Genomic DNA, 22003 nt, shown 5'->3' on the forward strand with positions numbered 1-22003 from the left:
CTTGTGTTCAGGGAAGATTTAATGGAGGAAGTGAACCTGAGAACAGATCTCGAAGGCATGGTTCTTCTCCAGAGCTTGATAAAGTGGAATAGAGCAAATGGTCCAGAATCATAAGTGAAACCATGAGGACAGAACAAGCATGCTTATTGTTAAGAAATTCGAAAGGTCCACTGGACTGGAGAGAAGACATAGGGGAAGGAAGCTTCAGCAGATGACCTGGGGTGTGACGATGCCTGACTTGCCATGAATATTCTCATCCAGAAAGGAGTTTGGACTCTATCCATTATGCAATGAGAGGTCATTAAGGCTTGTAACAGGATAGTTATAGTCCTGAAGATTTTACCCATAACATGTGTGTAAATAACTAAATAAATACACATGTGGATTTACCTTGATCCAAACAAGTATTCAGCGATGGACAAGAAATTCCAAGTTTGGATACTATGTAACTAGATTTTCTTTTTAATCTAGCATTTTGTAAAACTTCTGAGGTAAGGTATAGCCTTTATAAGACTTTATCCAAGTCTTATAATCCTTTTCTTTTTAAAAGAATATATGTTAAAATGAGAACTTTTGACTATTTATAACTTGGATAAAAAATGCAGTTTTTCAGGATGTTTGAAGATCACAACATGTTGACCTCAGAACTATAAAATATATTCTGAGTCAGTCTCTATATTAAGAATGGGAAATTTATTTTCTTGTCGGTGTTGATATATGTATTTAATAGCATGCACACTCTGGTCAGAGCTCTATAACTAAAAATTAACTGGAGGTTTTGGCTAATATCCACATAATTAGTCAAAGTTTTTTTAAAAATCTGGTTAACAAGAAAACTCTCATAATTGACTATATTTATGAAATTTTTATTTTTCTGGAATCACAAAGAAAGGACTCTGAAGATAATAATGTTAAAAGAATTCTGCATAGGTAGCATGACATTTACTCAGAAAAAAAAAGAAATGTAGGACAAAAGTTGAGAAAAACAGTTATCTGTTGGCAAGATTATATAAAGCCTGGGGAAGTATTTTAGAGGACAAAGTCTTTGTCTCTACTCCCTATGGGGAATCCCTTATGTTCTAAAATTTGTGTGTGATAGAAAGTCATTTGAATATTGCTTTATAATACTTCCTAAATATTCCCTAAAGGGTTTGTTTATCTTAATATGTCTATAGGATGTTTTCAAGGAATGTTTAATGACATGAGAAAATGATCACAATGTGAATGGAAAATGGAAACAAAGTTGTAAATACAGTTTCATTTCCATTCTGTAATTAATTAAGCAAATTTATAAAAAATGAATTTCAAGAAATATATCACAATGCTTTTGGGGGTTCTTAAGTTGTAATTCATTGAAAATTTTCTCTGCATATATATATGGACTTTTCAGAATCTTAACATTGAACGGTTAACTTTTGTATACTTGTAGGGGAGGGGATAGTCTACTTACAGTTGTGACTTTTTTTTTATTGAAGCTTCAGCTTTCTTCTGAGATTTGTATGAATTTTCTGTATATCAAGAAAGGAATCCCTGAATTTTATATTAGTTGCATGAATTAATTTTGCATAATAGTGTTATGAATAATACCAAATCACTGAATGATGAATCTTTTTCAAGTTCAGGAGTTTGTTGTGTCCATTCTGATTGCAATATACAAGGTGACAAATTTTCATTCATAGCTGATCTTAATGAAAATGTAGATCTGGTTTAGTTCAAATTTATGATTTATATCTGAAAGTACAGCATGATGAATGTGTTAAAATTATAAGGCAACAGACACCTGCCAACCCAGCAATACATACTGAAAATGAGAAGGGTATGTTGCTTCACTTAAGCTACAAATGCTGTTATCATTTAGCATGTAATCATCAGTTTTCAATGGGAGGATGGAAAAAGTTTGAAATCCAGGTTACTGCTTGCTTTATCAAAATGTTAAAGACCCGGTTATGGTTTGTTTTAATAAGTGAATGCTAGGAGCTGGCTGGCTAGGTAATTTCATTTTTCTTGAAGGCCTAGATATTTATTCCCTGAGGTTTAGGTGGTTCTCAGTATGGTGTTTATGAAACATGTAAGAGCTTGTTCACAGAAAATAGAGCAAAGTTTAAAGGTGTGAACTCTATGTGTGTTGCTGAACAATTCTGTGAATTTTTAAAAGACCCCAAGGATAAAAAAGAGTAGCTCATTGTTTAAAATAAAACACAAAACAAAACAAAACTTGCTGTTGAGTGACTGCTGAATTTTTATGGTGGTCTTGAAATGACTTCAAAAGCATTTTTAATGTCTATGATATTTGTTTTGAGGATTTGGGGAATAGTGGAGAAATATCTAAAAAACACAGTAACCTAAGTAATATGCTTTAAATACTCTCTTGAAAGTAGGGGATAGAAAATTGGATCCATTGTGAGTTCCACTGTAGTCTATTTTATGAGAATGGATGTGCCTTGAAGAGGAATTTGATGCTATTGGGTAATTGAGGTAAAGGGGGAAAAAAAACGAGGGGATCAGAGTTCAGATCATGGCTCTAGGTCAGTGTTTGACATGACCTTAGAAAAGCTGTAGCAGAATAGAATGATGGAAAGAGCATCAAATTTTATCTTTTGTGTGACACTGCCTATGTGATTTATACTCTCAACTTTATTTTGGTTGTCTGTAAAGTGGTGATACTACTATATATTTTACAGGGATTATTGTGAGGATTAAGTAAAATATATAAAGTGCTTAGAACAGTACCTGGTATTTTTCACAGATTTAATAAATGTATTCTATGCAGATGTTTACATGTCTTCTTTCTGTTAACTACAGGTTTAAACTGGGGTCCATGGAATCTAGGGGATAATGGACGTCCTCCATTTAGAGATCGTCCTAAATTCTATGCAAAATTTTGTGGGTGTGCTTATTTCTGGAGAGAGTATGTAGTTTTCATTAGATCTGAAACCTCTCTATTAAAGCCTTTGATTACAAACATACATGTTAAACTCTGTTCAATTTAACAGCCAATTTATTTTGTAGTCTGAATAAACAATTTAATTGTAGACAATTTAATGGAACAATTAAATGAGTTAGAAGCCAGATCTGTGAATGTAGGTCTGGTTGTGGCGAAAAATTGCAAAAGACATTAATTTAAAAGTGAAACATTTAGTGCATTCTAGGATTTTTTTAATGTCAAGAGTAAAATATATTTTCATAAAATTTTCTCAGTTCTGAATTGATGATTGGTGTTTATACAAAATCGTACAAAATGAGACATTTGCTATGGCTATAAGAAAAATGAATCTTTCAACATTTCACTTGAAATGTATAATGTAAATTAATTTACAAAACTTTTTTTATTTACAAAACATTTTATCTTGCTTGGTGTTAATATAAAAGGAAAGGTTTTTATTTTCTTAAACTCTATTTTTTTTTCTAATTGCATTTTTAAAAAATTTATTTATTTTTGTTAACTTATAATGTATTATTTGTTTCAGGGGCACAGGTTTGTTATTCATCAGTCTCACACAATTCACAGCACTCACCATAGCACATATACTTCCCAGGGTTGGTGCACAACCCAGCCACCCCATCACTCCCACCCCCCTCCACTCCATCAACCCTCAGTTTGTTTCCTGAGATTAAGAGTCTCTTATGGTTTATCTCCCTCTCTGGTTTCATCTTGTTTCATTTTTTCCCTCTCTTCCCCAAGATCCTCTGCCTTGTTTCTCAAACTCCACGTATCAGTGAGATCATATGATAATTGTCTTTTTCTGATTGACTTATTTAGCTTAGCATGATACCCTCTAGTTCCATCCATGTTGTTGCAAATGGCAAGATTTCATTTTCTGATGGCTGTGTAATATTTCATAGTTTATATATACCACATCTTCTTCATCCATTCATCTTTGATGGACATCTAGGTTCTTTCCATAGTTTGGCTATTGTGGACATTGCTGCTATAAACATTGGGGTGCATGTGCTCCTTCAGATCACTACATTTGTCTCTTTGGGGTAAATACCTAGTAGTACAATTGCTGGGTCATAGGGTAGCTCTATTTTCAACTTTTTGAAGAACCTCCATACTGTTTTCCAAAGTGGCTGCACCGGCTTGCATTCCCACCAACAGTGTAGGAGGGTTCCCCTTTCTCCGCATCCTTGCCAACATCTGTCATTTCCTGACTTGTTAATTTTAACCATTCTGACTCATGTGAGGCAATCTCTCCTTGTAGTTTTGATTTGTATTTCCCTGATGACGAGTGATGTTGAGCACTTTTTTATGTGTCTCTTGGCTATTTGGGTGTCTTTGGAAAAATGTCTGTTCATGTCTTCTGTCCATGTCTTGATTGGATTATTTGTTCTTTGGGTGTTGAGTTTGATAAGTACTTTATAGATTTTGGTTACTAGCCCTTTATCTGACATGTCATTTATAAATATCTTCTCCCATTCTATTGGTTGTCTTTTGGTTTTGTTGACTGCTTCCTTTGCTGTGCAAGAGCTTTTTATCTTGACGAAGTCCCAGTAGTTCATTTTTGCCTTGCTTCCCTTGCCTTTGGCAATGTGTCTAAGAAGAAGTTGCTGTGGCTGAGGTCACAGAGGTTGCTGCCCGTGTTCTCCTCAAGGATTTTGATAGGTAACTGTCTCACATCTAGGTCTTTCATCCATTTTGAGTCTATTTTTGTGGTGTAAGAAAATGGTCCAGTTTCATTCTTCTGCATGTGGTTGTCCAATTTTCCCAGCACCATTTGTTGAAGAGACTGTCCTTTTTCCATTGGGCATTCTTTCCTGCTTTGTCAAAGATTAGTTGACCAGAGAGTTTTGAGGGTCCATTTATGGGCTCTCTATTCTGTTCCATTGATCTATGTGTCTGTTTTGTGCCAGTACCATACTGTGTTGATGATTACAGCTTTGTAATAGAGCTTGAAGTCCAGAATTATGATGCCACCAGCTCTTCTTTTCTTTTTCAGCATTCCTCTGGCTGTTTGGAATCTTTTTGGTTCCATACAAATTTTAAGATTATTTTTTCCATTTCTGTGAAAAAAGTTGGTGGTATTTTGATAGGGATTGCTTTAAATGTGTAGATTGCTCTAGGTAGCATAGACATTTTCACAATGTTTGTTCTTCCAATCCATGAGCATGGAACATTTTTCCATTTCTTTGTGTCTTCCTTAATCTCTTTCATGAGTATTCTATAGTTTTCTGAGTACAGATTCTTCGCCTCTTTGGTTAGATTTATTCCTGGGTATCTTATGGTTTTGGGTACAATTGTAAATGGGATCAGCTCCTTAATTTCTCTTTTTTCTGCCTTTCTGTTAGTGTATAGAAATGCAACTGATTTCTGTGCATCGGTTTTATATCCTGGCACTTTATCGAATTCCTGTATGAGTTCTAGCAGTTTTAGGGTGGAGTCTTTTGGGTTTTCCACATAAAGTATCATATCATCTGCAAAGAGTGAGAGCTTAACTACTTCTTTGCTGATTTGGATGCCTTTGATTTCTTTTTGTTGTCTGATTGCTGAGGCTAGGACTTCTATTACTATGTTGAATAGCAGCGGTGATAGTGGACATCCCTGCCGTGTTCCTGACCTTAGGGGAAAAGCTCTCAATTTTTCCCCATTGAGAATGATATTTGCTGTGGGTTTTTCATAGATGGCTTTTATGATATTGAGGTATGTACCCTCTATCTCTACACTGTGAAGAGTTTTAATCAAGAAAGGATGCTATATTTTGTCAAATGCTTTTTCTGCATCTACTGAGAGTATCATATGGTTCTTGTTCTTTCTTTTATTAATGTATTGTGTCACATTGATTGATTTGTGCATGTTGTAGCAACCTTGTAGCCCAGGAATAAATTCCACTTGGTTGTGGTGAATAATCCTTTTAATATACTGTTGGATCTTATTGGCTAGTATTTTGGTGAGAGTTTTTGCATCCGTGTTCATCAGGGATATTGGTCTGTAATTCTCCTTTTTGATGGGGTCTTTTCTGGTTTTGGGATCAAGGTAATGCTGGCCTCATAAAATGAGTTTGGAAATTTTCCTTCCATTTCTATTTTTTGGAACAGTTTCAGAAGAATAGGTATTAATTCTTCTTTAAATGTTTGGTAGAATTCCCCTGGGAAGCCATCTGGTCCTGGGCTCTTGTTTGTTGGGAGATTTTTGATTACTGCTTCAATTTCCTTGCTGGTTATGGGTCTGCTCAAGTTCTGTATTTCTTCCTGGTTCAGTTTTGGTAGTTTATATGTCTCTAGGAATGCATCCATTTCTTTCAGATTGTCTAATTTGTTAGCATTTAGTTGCTCATAATATATTCTTATAATTGTTTGTATTTCTTTGGTGTTGATTGTGATCTCTCCTCTTTCATTCATGATTTTATTTATTTGGGTTCTTTCTCTTTTCTTTTTGATAAGTCTGGCCAGGGGTTTATCAATCTTATTCTTTCAAAGAACCAGCTCCTAGTTTTGTTGATCTGTTCTACTGTTCTTTTGGTTTCTATTTCATTGATTTCTGCTCTGATCTTTATTGTTTCTCTTCTGCTGGGTTTGGGCTTTATTTGCTGTTGTTTCTCCAGCTCCTTTAGGTGTAGGGCTAGGTTGTGTATTTGAGACTCTCTTTTTTCTTAAGAAAGGCTTGTATTGCTATATACTTTTTTCTTAGGACTGCCTTTGCTGCATCCCAAAGATTTTGAACAGTTGTGTTTTCATTTTCATTTGTTTCCATGAATTTTTAAAATCCTTCTTTAATTTCCTAATTGACTCATTCATTCTTTAGCCTCCATGTATTTGAGTTCTTTCCAACTTGCCTCTTGTGATTGAATTCAAGTTTCAAAGCATTATTGTCTGAAAATATGCAGGGAATGATCCCAATCTTTTGGTACCAGTTGAGACCTAATTTGTGACCCAGGATGTGATCTATTCTGGAGAATGTTCCATGTGCAATAGAGAAGAATGCGTATTCTATTGCTTTTGGATGGAATGTTCTGAATATATCTGTGAAGTCCATCTGGTCCAGTGTGTCATTTAAAGCCCTTATTTCCGTGTTGATCTTTTGCTTAGATGACCTGTCCATTTCAATGAACGGGGTGTTAAAGTCCCCTATTATTATTGTATTATTGTTGATGTGTTTCTTTGATTTTGTTATTAGTGGGCTTATATAATTGGCTGCTCCCATGTTAGGGGCATAAATATTTACAATTGTTAGATCTTCTTGTTGGATAGACCCTTTAAGTATGATATAGTCCTTCTTCATTTCTTATTATAGTCTTTGGTTTAAAATCTAATTTGTTTGATATAAGGATTGCCACCTCAGCTTTCTTTTGATGTCCATTAGCATGATAAATGGTTTTCCACCCCCTCACTTTAAATCTGGATGTGTCTTTGGGTCTAAAATGAGTCTCTTGCAGACAGCATATGGATGGGTCTTATTTTTTCATTCAATCTGATACCCTCTGTCTTTTGATTGCGGGCATTTAGCGCATTTACATTCAAGGTAACTATTGAAAGATATGAATTTAGTGCCATTATATTGCCTGTAAGGTGACTGTTACTGTGTATTGTCTCTGCTCCTTTCCGGTCTATGTTACTTTTAGGTTTTCTCTTTGCTTAGAGGAACCCTTTCAATACTTCTTGTAGGGCTGGTTTGGTGATTGAAAATTATTTTAGTTTTTATTTTTCCTGGAATCTTTTTATCTCTCCTTCTCTTTTCAGTGACAGTCTAGCTGGATATAGTATTCTTGGCTGCATATTTTTCTCATTTAGTGCCCTGAATATATCATGCCAGTCCTTTCTGGGCTGCCAGATCTTTGTGGATAGGTCTGCTGTCCATCTAATGTTTCTACTGTTGTAGGTTACAGACCTCTTGTCCCAAGCTGCTTTCAGGATTTTCTCTTTGTCTCTGAGATTTGTAAGTTTTACTATGAGATGTTGAGGTGTTGACCTATTTTTATTGATTTTGAGGGGTGTTCTCTGTGCCTCTTGAATTTTGATGCCTGTTTCCTTCCCCAAATTAGGGAAGTTCTCTGCTATAATTTGTTCCAATATACCTCCTTCCTCCCTCTCTCTTCTTTTTCTGGGATCACAATTATTCTAATATTGTTTCACCTTATGGTATCACTTATCTCTCGAATTCTCCCCTCGTGATCCAGTAGTTGTTTCTCTCTCTTTTTCTCAGCTTTTTATTCTCCATCATTTGGTCTTCTTTATCACTAATGCTCCCTTCCGCGTCATTTATCCTTGCAGTTAGAACCTCCATTTTTGATTGTACTTCATTAATAGCCTTTTTGATTTTGACTTGGTTAGATTTTATTTCTCCAGAAAGGGATTCTCTAGTGTCTTCTATGCTTTTTTCAAGCCCAGCTAGTATCTTTATAATCGTCATTCTGACCTCTACTTCCAACATCTTATTAATGTCCATGTTGATAGGTCCCTGGCAGTCGGTATTGCCTCTTGGTCTTTTTTTTTTTTTTTTTTTTTTTTTTTGAGGTGAGTTTTTCTGTTTTGTCATTTTGTACAGAGAAGAATAGATGAATGAGAGAACAAAATGCTAAAAGGGTAACAACAACCCCATAAAAATATACACTAAAGAAATCATAAAAGACCAGAAACCGAGAGGCGGGGGAGAAAAAAAAAGAATATGATCAGGCTGGTGAATAGAACAGAATCACACACTATATTTTGGGTGTATTTTGGTCTGTTAAAAGAAACTGCCTCCCAAAATTTTAAAGAAAGAAAAACATATATATATATATATATATATATATATATATATATATACACACACACACACACACACAAATTACACACAAATATAAGGGTAAATACAATGAAGGGATGGGATATGACTGTAAAAATGAAAATTTAAAAAGATTTTAAAAACAGAATTGATAAGAAGTTGGTTGAAAAAAGGGAGAAGAAAAATTAAAAAAAAAAAAAGAGAGAATGTGATCAGGCAGGTGAATAGAACAAAGCCATACACTAGATTTAGGGTATATTTTGGTCTGTTAGGAGAAACTGCATCCCAAAATTTTAAAGAAAGAAAAACTTATATATATACAAAATATAAGGTTAAATACAATGAAGGGATAGAATATGATTGTAAAAATGAAAAAAAGATTTTAAAAAAGGAATTGATAAGAAGTTGGTTGAAAAAGGAAAGAAGAAAAATTTAAAAAATAGAAAAAGAAAAAAATAAAGAAAATTAAAAAAAATTAACTTTGAAGGATTAAAGAATCATGGGGAAAAACCCATGAATTCTATGTGCTGTATTCTCCTAGTGCTGGTGTTCTGCAGTTCTCATTTATCAGTAAACTTGCTCTAAGCTGAATGTTCTTGCTGATCTTCTGGAGGAGGGGCCTTTTGAAGTGATTCTCAAATGTCTTTGCCCTAGGCGGAATTGAACTGCCCTTGCCAGGGGCCAGGCTAAGTAATCTGCTCCAATTTGCTCTCCGTAGCTTTTGTTCCCTGAAGGCTTTCCGTACAGCTTTGGAGGACGAGAATAAAAATGGCGGCCGCCTAATCTCTGGCCTCAGAGGAGCTGAGCTCGGGGCCCCACTCGTCAGTACGCTCTCAGAGAAAAGCAGTCAATCACTGCTGTCTCCCTGGTCTCCGGCTGCACTCCGTGCTCACCTGGCCTGTGACCGAGCATTTATGTCTCTGGTACACGACCCCGTTTGGAGTCTTCAAACCCAGCAGATTGCTGTGGCTGGGGAGAAAGGTGAGTCTCCTTGGATCTGGCCCTTGTGCCTCGGATCACGGTTTATGGCAACCCCGAGCTGAGAGCACATTCCTCTGCTCACTCTTTGAAGTCGGCTTTCCCGCTCCAATACCTGGGAGCTCTGCCGCACTTAGGCACCCTCATTCTTTCTGTGACCCGAAGAGTCCAGAGACCACACTGTCCCAGCAAGCGTTCCACCCTCTCCTTAGCCACTGGAGTGACGTCCCTCACCAGAGCACACTTCTAAAGTTCCAATTTTGTGCTCTGCTGCTCTATCACTTGCCCATAGCTGTCTGACAGAGGCTCCCTCCCCCCTCAGTCTCTCTTCTCTCTTCCCATATATCCCTTCGGATTCACTTCTGTCTGTGTCCTACCTTCCAGAAAGTGGTCGATTTTCTGTTCATAGAGTTGCTGCTATTCTTTTCTTTGATCTCCTATTGAGTTTGTAGATGTTCAGAATGGTTTGATAACTAGCTGAATTCTTGGGACCAGATGAAATTTAGGTCTCCTACTCCTCTGCCATCTTAAAGTAAATCCCTCTTAAACTCTTTAAATTAGGATCCCGAGACCTTGATTTTTAGGTATTTAAGTATTTGTAATATATAAGGCCTGTTACGTTATGCCTAATAATTTTGAGACTCAAATGTATATTAAATATTATTTTTTCTAGCTTTATTGAGATATAATTAACATTTCACATTATGTAAATTTAAGGTGCACAGCATGATGATTTTATATACGTATCTATTGCAAAATGATTACCACTATACCATTAATTAACACCTCCATCACCTTACATTATTACCTTTTTGTGGGGGAGAGGTGAGAAAATTTAACATATACTCTCTTAGCAACTTTCAAGTATATAACACAGTACTGTTAACTAGAGTCACTATGCTGTACATTAGATTCCCCAGAACTTATTCATCTCATAACTAGAAGTTTGTACTTTTGACCAACATCTTCCTAATACTCCCCAGGCTCTGTCAGTCACCATTCTACTCTCTTTTTTTTCTATGAGCTCGACTTTTTAGATTCTACATATAAGTGATACCATGTAGTATTTTTTTGTTCTCTGTCTATTTCACTTAGCATAATGCCTTCAAAGTCCATCCATGTTCCCACAAATCATAGGATTTCCTTCTTTCTCATGGCTGAATAATATTCCATTGTATATAGAAAACATCTCTTCTTTATCCGATCACCTGGAGATGAATACTTAGGTTATTTCTATGTCTTGGCTTTTGTGAATGATGCTGCAGTGAACAGTTGAGTGTGATATATTTTTAAAATCCTGAATTTATTTCCTTTGGATATATACTGGAAGTGGGATTGCTGGATTATATGTTAGTTCTATTTTTAATTTTCTGATGAAACTCCAAATTGTTTTCCATTCTACAATGGAAAAATATATTTTTCCATCTTTTTGTGTCTTCTTCAATGTCTTTCAAGAATGATTTGTAGTTTCTAGAATATAGATCCTTTACGTCTCTGGTTAAGTTAATTCCAAGATAACGTATGATTTTGGTGCTATTGTAAATGGGATGGATTCCCTAATTTCTCTTTCTTCAGTCTCATTGTTCGTGTATAGAAATGCAACTGATTTCTGAGCATTGATGTTGTATCCCTCCATATTACTGAATTGCTCTATAACTTCCAGTAGCTTGGGGGTGGATTTTTCTGTTTTCCATATAGAGTATCATGTCATCTGCAAAGAGAGACAGTTTGACTTCTTTGCCGATTTGGATACCTTTTATCCCTTTTTGTTGTCCGATTGCTGTTGCAAGGACTTCTAGTACTATGTTTAATAATGGTGAGAGTGGGCATCCTTGTCGTGCTCCTGATCTTAAGGGAAAGGCTTCCAGCTTTTCCCCATTGCGAATGATATTTGCTGTAAGCTTTTCACAGATGGTTTTTATGAGATTGAGGAATGTACCCTTTATTCCTACACTCTGAAGGGTTTTAGTCATGAAAGGATGCTGTATTTTGTCAAATGCTTTTTCTGCATCTATTGAGAGGATCATATGATTCTTGGCTTTTTTCTTGTTGGTATAATCTATCACACTGATCGATTTGCGAATGTTGAACCACCCTTGCATCCCAGGGATGAATCCCACTTGGTCATGATGGATAATCCTTTTAATGTACTGTTGGATACTATTAGCTAGGATCTTGTTGAGAATTTTGGTGTCCATATTCATGAGGGATATCGGTCTGTAATTCTCCTTTTTGATGGGGTCTTTGCCTGGTTTGGGGATCAAGGTAATATTGGCCTCATAGAATGAGTTTGGTAGCTTTCCTTCTGTTTCTGTTTTTTGAAATAGCTTTAGGAGAATAGGTATTATTTCATCTTTGAATGTTTGGTAGAATTCCCCGGGGAATCCATCAGGCCCTGGAGTTTTGTTTTTTGGAAGGTTTTTAATCACTGTTTCAATCTCTTCATAATTAATTGACCTGTTTAAAAAATCAATTTCTTCCCCTTTCAGTCTTGGTAGTCTATAGGTTTCCTGGAAGGCCTCCATCTCTCCCAGGTTGCTTAATTTATTGGCATAAAGCTGTTGATAAAAGTTTCTAATAATCCTTCCAATTTCATTGGTGTTGGTTGTGATCTCTCCCCTTTCATTCATAATTTTATTAATTTGGGTCCTTTCTCTATTCTTTTGGATAAGTCTTGCCAGTGGTTTATCTATTTTATTTATTCTTTCAAAGAACCAGTTTCTAGTTCTGTTGATCTGCTCTACTGTGCTCCTGGTTTCTAATTCATTGATCTCTGCTCTAATCTTTTTTTTTTAATGTTTTTTTATTATATTATGTTAGTCACCATACAGTACATCTCTGGTTTCCAATGTAAAGTTCGATGATTCTTTAGTTGCGTATAACATCCAGTGCACCATGCAATACGTGCCCTCCTTACTACCCATCACCAGTCTATCCCATTCCCCCACCTCCCTCCCCTCTGAAGCCCTCAGTTTGTTTCTCATAGTCCATAGTCTCTCTGCTCTAATCTTGATCAACTGCTTTCTCGTATGTGGATTAGGCCTGTTCTTCTGTTGCTGTTCCAGCTTCTTAAGGTGAGAATATAAAAACTGCATTTTAGATTTTTCTATTCTTTTGAGTGAGGCTTGGATAGCTATGTATTTTCCCCTTAGGACTGCCTTTGCAGTGTCCCATAGGTTTTGGACCATTGTCTTTTCATTCTCGTTGGTCTCCGTAAATTGTTTAAATTGATTTTTGATTTCCTGGTTTATTGAATCATTCTTGAGCAGGATAGTTCTTAGTCTCCAAGTGTTTGAGTTTCTTCCGAATTTTTCCTTGTGATTGAGTTCCAATTTCAAAGCACTGTGGTCTGAGAATATGCAGGGAATAATTTCAGTCTTTTGGTATCGGTTGAGACCTGTTTTGTGACCCAGAACATGGTCTATTCTTGAGACTGTTCCATGGGCATTAGAATAGAATGAATATTGTTTTGGCCTGGGGTGTAGTGTTCTATATATATCTATGAGGTCCAACTCATCTACTATGTCATTCAAAGCTCTTGTTTCTTTGTTGATTTTCTGCTTAGGTGATCTGTCTATTGCTGATAGTGGAGTGTTGAGGTCCCCTGCTATTAACGTATTTTTATGTATATGTCTCTTTATCCTGGTTAGGAGTTGGCTTGTGTATCTTGCTGCTCTCCTGTTGGGGGCATAGATATTTATAATTGTCATATCCACTTCTTGGATACATCCTTTAAAAATAATATAGTGCCCTTCTGGATGTCTAACTATAGTCTTTAGTTTCAAATCCAATCTGTCTGATATGAGAATTGCTACCCCAGCTTTCTTTTGAGGTCCATTGGCGTGAAAGATGGCATTCCATCCTTTTACTTTCAGTCTGAATGTATCTTTGGGTTCAAAATGAGTCTCTTGCAGACAGCAAATGGATGGGTCATGTCTTTTTATCCAATCTGCAACCCTGTGGCATTTTATGGGAGCATTTAGGCCATTTACTTTGAGAGTGATTATTGAGAGATATGATTTTAATGATGCCATGTTGCCAGTCTTAAAAGTATCTTAGAAGGTAGTAATCAGATCTAATTAGATCCTCCTGAGTCAGTTGTTCTCCGCCTTGGCTGCACATTAGAGCCACCTGGGGGAACTTAAAAACTCTCCAGTGCCCAAGCTATGCCCGAGACCAATTAAATCAAAATCTCTGGGGGTGGGACCCAGACATCAGCATTTCTTAAAGTTTCCCCCGTGATTCCTATATGCAGTCAAGGCTGAAAGCCAGTTTTCTAATTGATGAATCCAGAAACAGCAGCAAGAAATTTTGACTCTGGAGCCTGGGCTCTGCATGCTCAGATAGACCACCTCCAGCACTCTCTGCATATAAGGTGGGAGTCAGATTAGCCCTCCTCCCTGGTCTGATCATCTAAGGAACTAAGGTTTATGAGAGAAGCAAACCAAATGACTCAAAACAGTCCAGTAGATATATTTGTGTATATTAGCCAATAAAAAGTAAAAAAGAAAGTTTCCTCCCCAAGAGCTGAACAGTCACAGTTTGAGGCACTGTTCTGCAGGACAGCAGGTCACTGCTGAAATGGCAATTGATTATATATACATTGCTCTGAGCACTCCTTAGGAACTGTTTCAGTAGAATGTCAGGTGAAAGGTTCACAGCACAACTTTTCACGGTTAATTAGCAGTTAGAATCGCTTCAAGAAATCGAATAGGGAGGAGCAGATGGACTCGCAGCTCACCTTGGGGCAGTAATTTGTGTGTCTCAGCCATTAGTCTTGGTTGCTAACAACATCATCTAGAGGTAATGCAGTCTTATATTTTTGCTTATTTTCCATTTGGTTGCTAAATAATTTAACTCCAAAATCTAATTTCTGTTAAAAAAGAAAAATTAAGTGAAATGTTTGTATCAGAGTTATTTAACATGTAACGTGTTGCCATAATAATCTGATACTGGTGTAACACCATAAAACACACCTGATTACTTTGTTTTAAGTGTTCAGACAACACTGATATGCTCTGATAAGTGAAGAAATCCTACTTGCAAATTACAACGAACACTATATTTTATTGGCATCTCAATAAGTTACAGAGGAGTAAAGGTTTTCTTTTGGGTTAACAAAAAGCTTTTATTTTAAACATATCTCTTTAAATGGTCCTGTTTTTTGAATGAAACCAGTTGTCATATTTTAGAAAGCCAATATGTTCCTTTTGTTGTGGAAGCAGTTTAGCTTTGCTATGTTTTTAAAATAAATCTTTGCTCTATAAACATTTATAGCACTCTGAAAAGGTTTTAAATCTTACTTACTAGTGCCAGACCTTTTGAGATGAAGGCGTGGAAGTGGGGTCTGCCATAAACTCTTTTGCATTTTGTTAAATCTGTAGATGTAAGTGGCAAATTGACCTAAGAGAGGATGATGATTCATGTCACCTTTCTCCACCTGGAAATGTGTGTTTAGTTCTCTTTGAAAAGAAGGCATTACTTAAGCTTAACTTACTATTTTCCCAGTTGGAGTGACAGAAAATGTTGGGTGACCTTTGTAGGGTCACTTATTGTCTCTGTGAAAATTTCCTCCATCTGAAGTAGAAAAAATACCTGCTGAGCTAAGGACTATGGTGAAGACAATGCTTGTCAAACAGTTTTGTGCTACTCCTCAGAAGGAAGTCAACCATGATAACTAGACTTTCAGACAAGTCTTCTAAAATTCACCTTGTGCCAAACTTTTCCAAGTCCATCTCTCTTCATCAGGTTTTTGCACTCCCATTAAGCTATGATGATGACCCAGAGTTGATTCTAGGCAAAATATTGCAGTCAACAGTTTACATTTTTGCCTTGTCTTTTTGTTCCTTTCTCTTCTATTTGTCTACAGTGTGTCTATGGATTTCATCTTTATTTAACATACATAGCACCAGATATAGTTTCACCTTCCTACATAAGGACTGCGTCTGCCAAAATCAGCCCCATTAAAAAAAAAAAAAAAATCTTGTTTGGACTCTACCCCAAACAAATTAAATCAGAAACTCTGAGGTTGTAGCTTGGAGACTCTTTAGGTTTAAAAGCTCCCAGACTCTAATGTACTGACTTGGCTAAGTGCCACTGTCTTAAAGCCAAAAACATGGATTCTTAAGGGTCTAATTCTAAAGAGTTAGCAAGCGAGTAAAGAAGATATTTGTAGACCAGAAATCTTTACAGGCTATTTATGAGTCCAGAACTAATGAGAGGACATTGCCTTATCAGCCTAAAGGATGACAGCATCTAAGCCAACAGTTATTTTATCTGGCTATGGGATTCCTCAGTGGCCGTGACCTTTATTTTCTTTTGTCTCAGGCACTGGGGTTACCTGGAATAATCTATCACACACTGAATGTATTATGATTCTCATTTTATCTGATAGTATAATGCCTACTAAGAAGTAATTAACTTCCTACTTTTGTGAGGGTGGGAAGAATTCCAAATTTATTTGACATTATGTCACAGTGAATCTCTGTCTCTGAGAAACATTCTATAATCACTACAATGACAGTAGTTATCTGTTCTCCTTGCATGCTTTAGTTAACTTAGTGAATCTGCTTGGAGTTGTCTCTCTGTTCAGAATGATTAGGAAGATGTCCTTGGAATTGTAAGAATACTGTGATGTTTATGGCCATGGTGACTTTGGGTTCAAAACCATAGTTTTCTAAACTGCTTTTTGAATGTTGGACCAGGTACTAGAAAATAACGAAAACTGAGAGCTCCTTGTGTTCTTGAAATAAGAATTTACATATGTGGTACGGATAGAAGTCTTTGGTCCAAAGTTATGTGATAAAGATCAATATGCTCATTTTTAATTTCAGTTTTTGAACTCTTTTGAACTTGTACTGTGAACCTGATTATGGCAATACTGAATTAGTTGCCGTTTAATCAATATAGTAAAATGAAGAAAACTGTAACATCTGCTTCCATTCAAGCCCTTCTTTCTTCCACTAAGTTATGGTTTAGAGCTCATGTCTTTTAAATGCATTTTAGGGGCATTCATCCTGCCTCACTCTCACTGTAACCTTTGAGAAGAGTGCTAAAAGGTCAAAGTTAAGAATACTATTGTTACTATTTTTTAAATATGGAATGCTTCACGAATTTGTGTGTCATCCTTGCTCAGGGGCCACGCTAATCTTCTCTGTATCTTTCCAATTTTAGTATATGTGCTGCTGAAGTGAACACAAGGATACTATTGATTAACAGCGTTAGGAGTTAAGTTTTCTTGTATAATGCTCTGAGAGATTAAAATCTATTTTAAGGCTTCCAGTCTCTGGTTAGCATATAAGGAGCTTGGAAGTTGCCACTCTATTTTAACAAGTGAAAAGCTGAACAGACTAAAAAATCGACAGTTCTTGGACCTGTAGGTAAGGGGAAACACAGGACAGACTGCTGTCCCCAAGATTGAAGAGTCAGGCAAATACAAGACATAGAGTTCCAGAGGGTAGAACTCAGGAGTAGAAACCAGGGAACCAGTGCCAGGGTAGGAAAACCTGAATATACCTGACAAATTGCTAGAGGTTCAGGGTGGACAATTCTGAGTGTTAAAAGGTCTGGGGGCCCCAGTCATAGCCAGGGGGCCCACAATAGGTTTATCTCCAGAAATGACCAGATTCCTACAGTAACTATGGGAGAATAATTCCCTCAGGCTTCCTGTAGGGGGAGGGCAAAGGAAACATTTTGAAATACTCAGAGCGTTCTGTTCTTAAGAAGGTATGCCCTCAGGAGAAACTAGTTTAACAGGGAGTCTGACTTGCTGGGGTATCATCATGAGAGAAAGGAAATACCTAACTCCAGCATCCTCTAGCTATCTGCCACCACCTAAGTGGGGAGAAAAAAACCGAAGAAACATTTGTGAAGTTTACTGTGCAGAGGCATAGGCTCACTAAAAGCCTGAGACCTAATCGAAGGATTAAAAAATACTTTCCCTCACCACCATATTACTAAAGGCCTTTTTACAGCAGTCCCTTTTACTCAGTACCTCATACCTGGCAATCAAGAAAAAATTGAAGGCCTATTAAAAGGCAAAACAAACAAACACAATTTAAAGAAAAGGAACGAGCATCAGACCCAGACATGGTAGGGATATTGGAATGAAAATATATTTTATCCATTCGGTGGTCCTTTGGTTGTTCTGTGATGTGTATTTTTGGAATGTTATTTCCTAGTTGTTTTGATAAGATCATCTTATGGATGTTTCTTACTTGCTCTGGGCTTTAAAAGTTTTAGTCAAATGCTTTATGCTTTGAGGAGAAACTGGTTTTCTCCTTGATGTGTTACCACCATGAGCAAGATGAAATACTGATGACCAAAGAACAACCGTAGCCTTAGAGACTTGGCTTCTTTGGCTGGCCTGTTGTAAACAAGATGATCTGACTTGTAGGTGGCTTAGACCATTTGTCAAAGCTGGGGTCCCCCAAAGTCATTTGGGGACAAGTCCTTTTTAATCATAAATATTGGTTTGCTTGGATGTTTAACATATGTAATTTATCTATAATCAAAGCACAGTTTATTTCTATGTTCTATGTCCATGAAAACTGACTCAGAGAGGCAGTGTACTTACCCTTACCCTTGATGCAATTTTGACGGCCCAAGATGTTTCTTGTTCCTCTCTGAGAACAACCTTATGTGTTTAGTCCTAAGTTACAAATACAGTGATAATTCATCATGTAAAAATATCACTATAAATAATTAATATTTTAACCTTCATTGAAGATTTTTAACTCCTTTTCCCTCTGTAGGAAGGTCTGTCCCTTTCTTAGCTAAGATGCCTAGCAGATGGGAATCTTTGATCTAAGAAGGGGAAGATAGAAGATCGTATACTCAGCTTCTTTTCCCCACCCTCCTTCTCACCTTACTTCCTCTTCCACTGTGTAGCTTCAACAAATGGAAACAGGTGTAGAGAAGAGAAAATGGCACAGGACGGAGAAATATCTTACTTGGGAGATGTCTGGTGATGTCATAAACTGACTTCAAGCTTCTGGGGCCTGGTTGATGTCACAGGCTGATTTTTTTTTTTTTTTTTCTTAAAGGTGCTGTTATGTGTATGTGTTTCTTGGAGATTCCATCACTGAGGTCTTGTTTAGCTCTATGTGACATGTGCAATATTATCCTTTCCCCAGTCTACTGCTCTACCTCTAGCCCTCTTCTCTGGTAGTTCACTATACAAGGAAGCTGTTGGTGTTATGTAAACTTTTCAGGAAGAAAGGTAAGAACTTGGCCTTAAAATGGCTCCAACCTTGCTTTTTCTCTTTTTGGCATGGCTCACCATCTCAGACCTGGCAGTCCCAGCACAACTACGTTTATTCTACTGCCACAGCCACTTTAAAATTCTGAAGTTTCACTCTAACTTCCAACTTTAGGGAATTGACAATATAGCATCTGGGAGTAGTGCAATGGATATGCCCATTCTAAGGTTTTAGATGGAAGATTTCACACCTTCCATGCTTACCCCATTTCTCTTGGGGGAGGGTGAGGATTTCCATCAATGAGTCTCTTAAAAAAAATCCACTCTCTCTGTGCTTTGACCCAATTTATTATCTCTGTTTGCTTGAGGAATCCAAGCATTGTTGGTATTAACATTTTCTTTGTAAATTTTGCATATGGTCATCTGTCTTGTACTCATTTTTATTGATGTGTATCATATTTTTTGTCTTAATTGAAACAGAACTGCATTTTAACATCCTGTTACATGTGTATTTGCCTGGCGTATCTCTCTCTCTCTCTCTCTCTCTCTCTCTCTCTCTCTCTTTCTTTAGAGCAAGATAGAGCACTGGGGGGAAGGGGCAGAGGGAGAGGGAGAGAGAATCTTAAGCAGGTTCCATGTCCAGCATGGAGCCTGATGCGGGGCTCGATCTCACAACCCTGAGATCATGACCTGAGCCGATATTAAATAACTGGATGCTTAACCTACTGAGCCACCCAGATACGCCTGGAGTGTCTCCTTTAATATCTTCTTCAAGAACCAGGGATACTAGTAGGCAGGTGAAACAGAATTCAGATACTATTTGGAATCATCCCATTTCATTATGATCAATCCTCTTCTGACTAATTTGGCCTAACTTGCCAAATTCAGTTTCTCTTAAATTTCAGATTATTTACTAGAGTAAGAAAAAAGCTATTTGAAATAACTACTCTAAAAAGACAAAAGTCTAGTGGGAAATGTTGAACTCTCATATAGGAGTAGTTTTCTATGAATTGAGTCATGAGAGCTACATTTATTTTATAAGCTCTCTGGTAGGTCGAATGATTTAGATAAGCTTTAGGAACCAAATGGCAACGTGCACTGGGTCTGTCCTCATTCCTGAGGCTGCAAAAATACTTCCCAACTTATCTTTAATTGGCCTTTTGTACCCTAGCATCATAGTTCACATTAAATGGACACTGTGAGTTAAAGTACTGCTGTGCTATCTGGACATTCGCATTAGTGTATCAGACTTTATTAGCTTTATGGGATTTACCAAGATAGGACATGGACATTTGAGGTATTAATAATTGATAATTTATATGGTTAGTTATTTTTAGTGTCTATAATATGGCGAAATAAAGTTTTGTTCCTTTCCTGCAAGGTGTGCAAGTTTTTGAGCTATAGATTTTTATAGCCTTTTATCCCTTAAAGGTGAATTACTATCAAAATTTAGACTATAGGTTTATACATTGATGCTTATGTTTACCATATTTGCATGCTGGAAAATTACAGTTATAAAAAGGTTTTTCTATTACAGATTTTCCAATTTATTTAGATTCAGTGATTTCTTTTTCAAGAAAACACAATCTTAATAGTTTGTATGCAGTGGAAGTAGATTCTGAGGCTTTTAGGGAATCATTTAAAGGAGTGTTGTGCATACACTACTTTTATAAAAAGAGACTCCTGGAAGGTGGTTGAACCAGTAGATGGAAAGCTCCTGGGTCCTGAAATGATGATGTGAAGCGAATCAGTATCACACCACTTCCCAACATGCTGGGGACGTGCATATGTCTATTAACTATGATGCGAGAAGGAGAAGTAGACTATTAATATATAAAGCTACCAATATTTTGGGGTTGTTTATTTTAATTTTATTTAACTTAGTGAATCTCTGCATGCTTAAAATTGGTTGCCCCTATGTTTAGAATTATTAGAAGGAATTTTCTTGGAATTGGGACCATTATAATCTAATTATAATATACCAATATCACTTATCAGATGTATTTTAAATTAAAAGGCCAGAGTTTTAAAATACATAGGAATATATGGACAGTGTTGCATTATCCAGTGTAATGTAGCTCAACTAATTGAATGTATTTGGAGATAGTACAACTATGTGTTGCCAAAGCAATTCTATTCTAGTGAACTGAGGGGCCTGAAAAAACTTGCTGATGACAGAGTACAGAATTTTCGCAGTGGGGAGAGATTGCAGTTGTAAAGAAAAATAGAAATTGACATATTCAGAGAGAGAGAGAGATGAGTCATGAATTAACACAGCGATGCTAGGAATTAAAACTTAATGGCATATTAAAGAGATACTCTATAAAATAGTGAATCTAGTGAACTAAATGCATCAAAAACATTTTAATATTTGTTCAAAATAGAGACTCCTGGGTCTCAAACCAGACTTAGTATATCAAAATTTTTATTTTAATATGATTACTTGAGAATGACTTTATCTTTGTGATGCTTAAATGAAATAATTGTGAGAAGATCTTATAATAGTGCCTAGCATATAGTAAGCATCCAATAAATATTAGTCACTGGTATTATTGAAATTCCTGTGCACACTAAAGCTTGTAAAACGTTCTTATAGAAATGGATCACATGGTGTGATTACCATTTTTATAAAAATTGATACTATATTAAAGAACAGTTGATTAGCCTATTAGAGGATTAAAATACATGGAAAATGGTCTTATTTATCCTTGGAAAGGTGGCAATGGACAAAAGAATAACAAAGTTCACCTCTGCTTTTTCATTTCTATGCATAGCTTAAGTTGACAGTGGACCAAGTGGTCTGATATTAATCAGTATAAGGAATACAAGAAGAACAACATGTTTTGTTAATAAGTTAAGTTTTGCTTTTAGTTAAAACTTGAGTGGTTAATGAGCTGTGTCCCTGAAGATGATTGAAGGTATTAGTCTGGAGCTCATGGCTAGGTAGGCAGGCAGATTTCAGTGTCACACACAGAGAAATGACTGTAGACATATAGCCAGAGAGAATTTATAAAATTATGAAGCTGAGAAATAGAGTCTAAGATTAAATATTGGGGACACCTACTTTACGGTGAAGAGAAAGATAATGAATTAGATAAAATGAGAAGAGCCCAGTCTGAGACTAAAGA

The 22003-nt window shown here is 36.5% G+C and overlaps 1 non-coding gene across 1 annotated transcript; it reads right to left on the reverse strand.

The window, feature by feature from the left end:
- Positions 1 to 16766: 16766 nt before the first annotated feature.
- On the reverse strand, positions 16767 to 16873 carry LOC121100324. The gene has a single exon (XR_005832077.1). It is a non-coding gene; the product is annotated as a U6 spliceosomal RNA (small nuclear RNA).
- Between the last annotated feature and the right edge of the window lie 5130 nt (positions 16874 to 22003).

The sequence above is a fragment of the Ursus maritimus genome, unplaced genomic scaffold (genome assembly GCF_017311325.1).
Source record: "Ursus maritimus isolate PB19 unplaced genomic scaffold, ASM1731132v1 scaffold_36, whole genome shotgun sequence".
NCBI classification, from domain to species: Eukaryota; Metazoa; Chordata; class Mammalia; order Carnivora; family Ursidae; genus Ursus; species Ursus maritimus.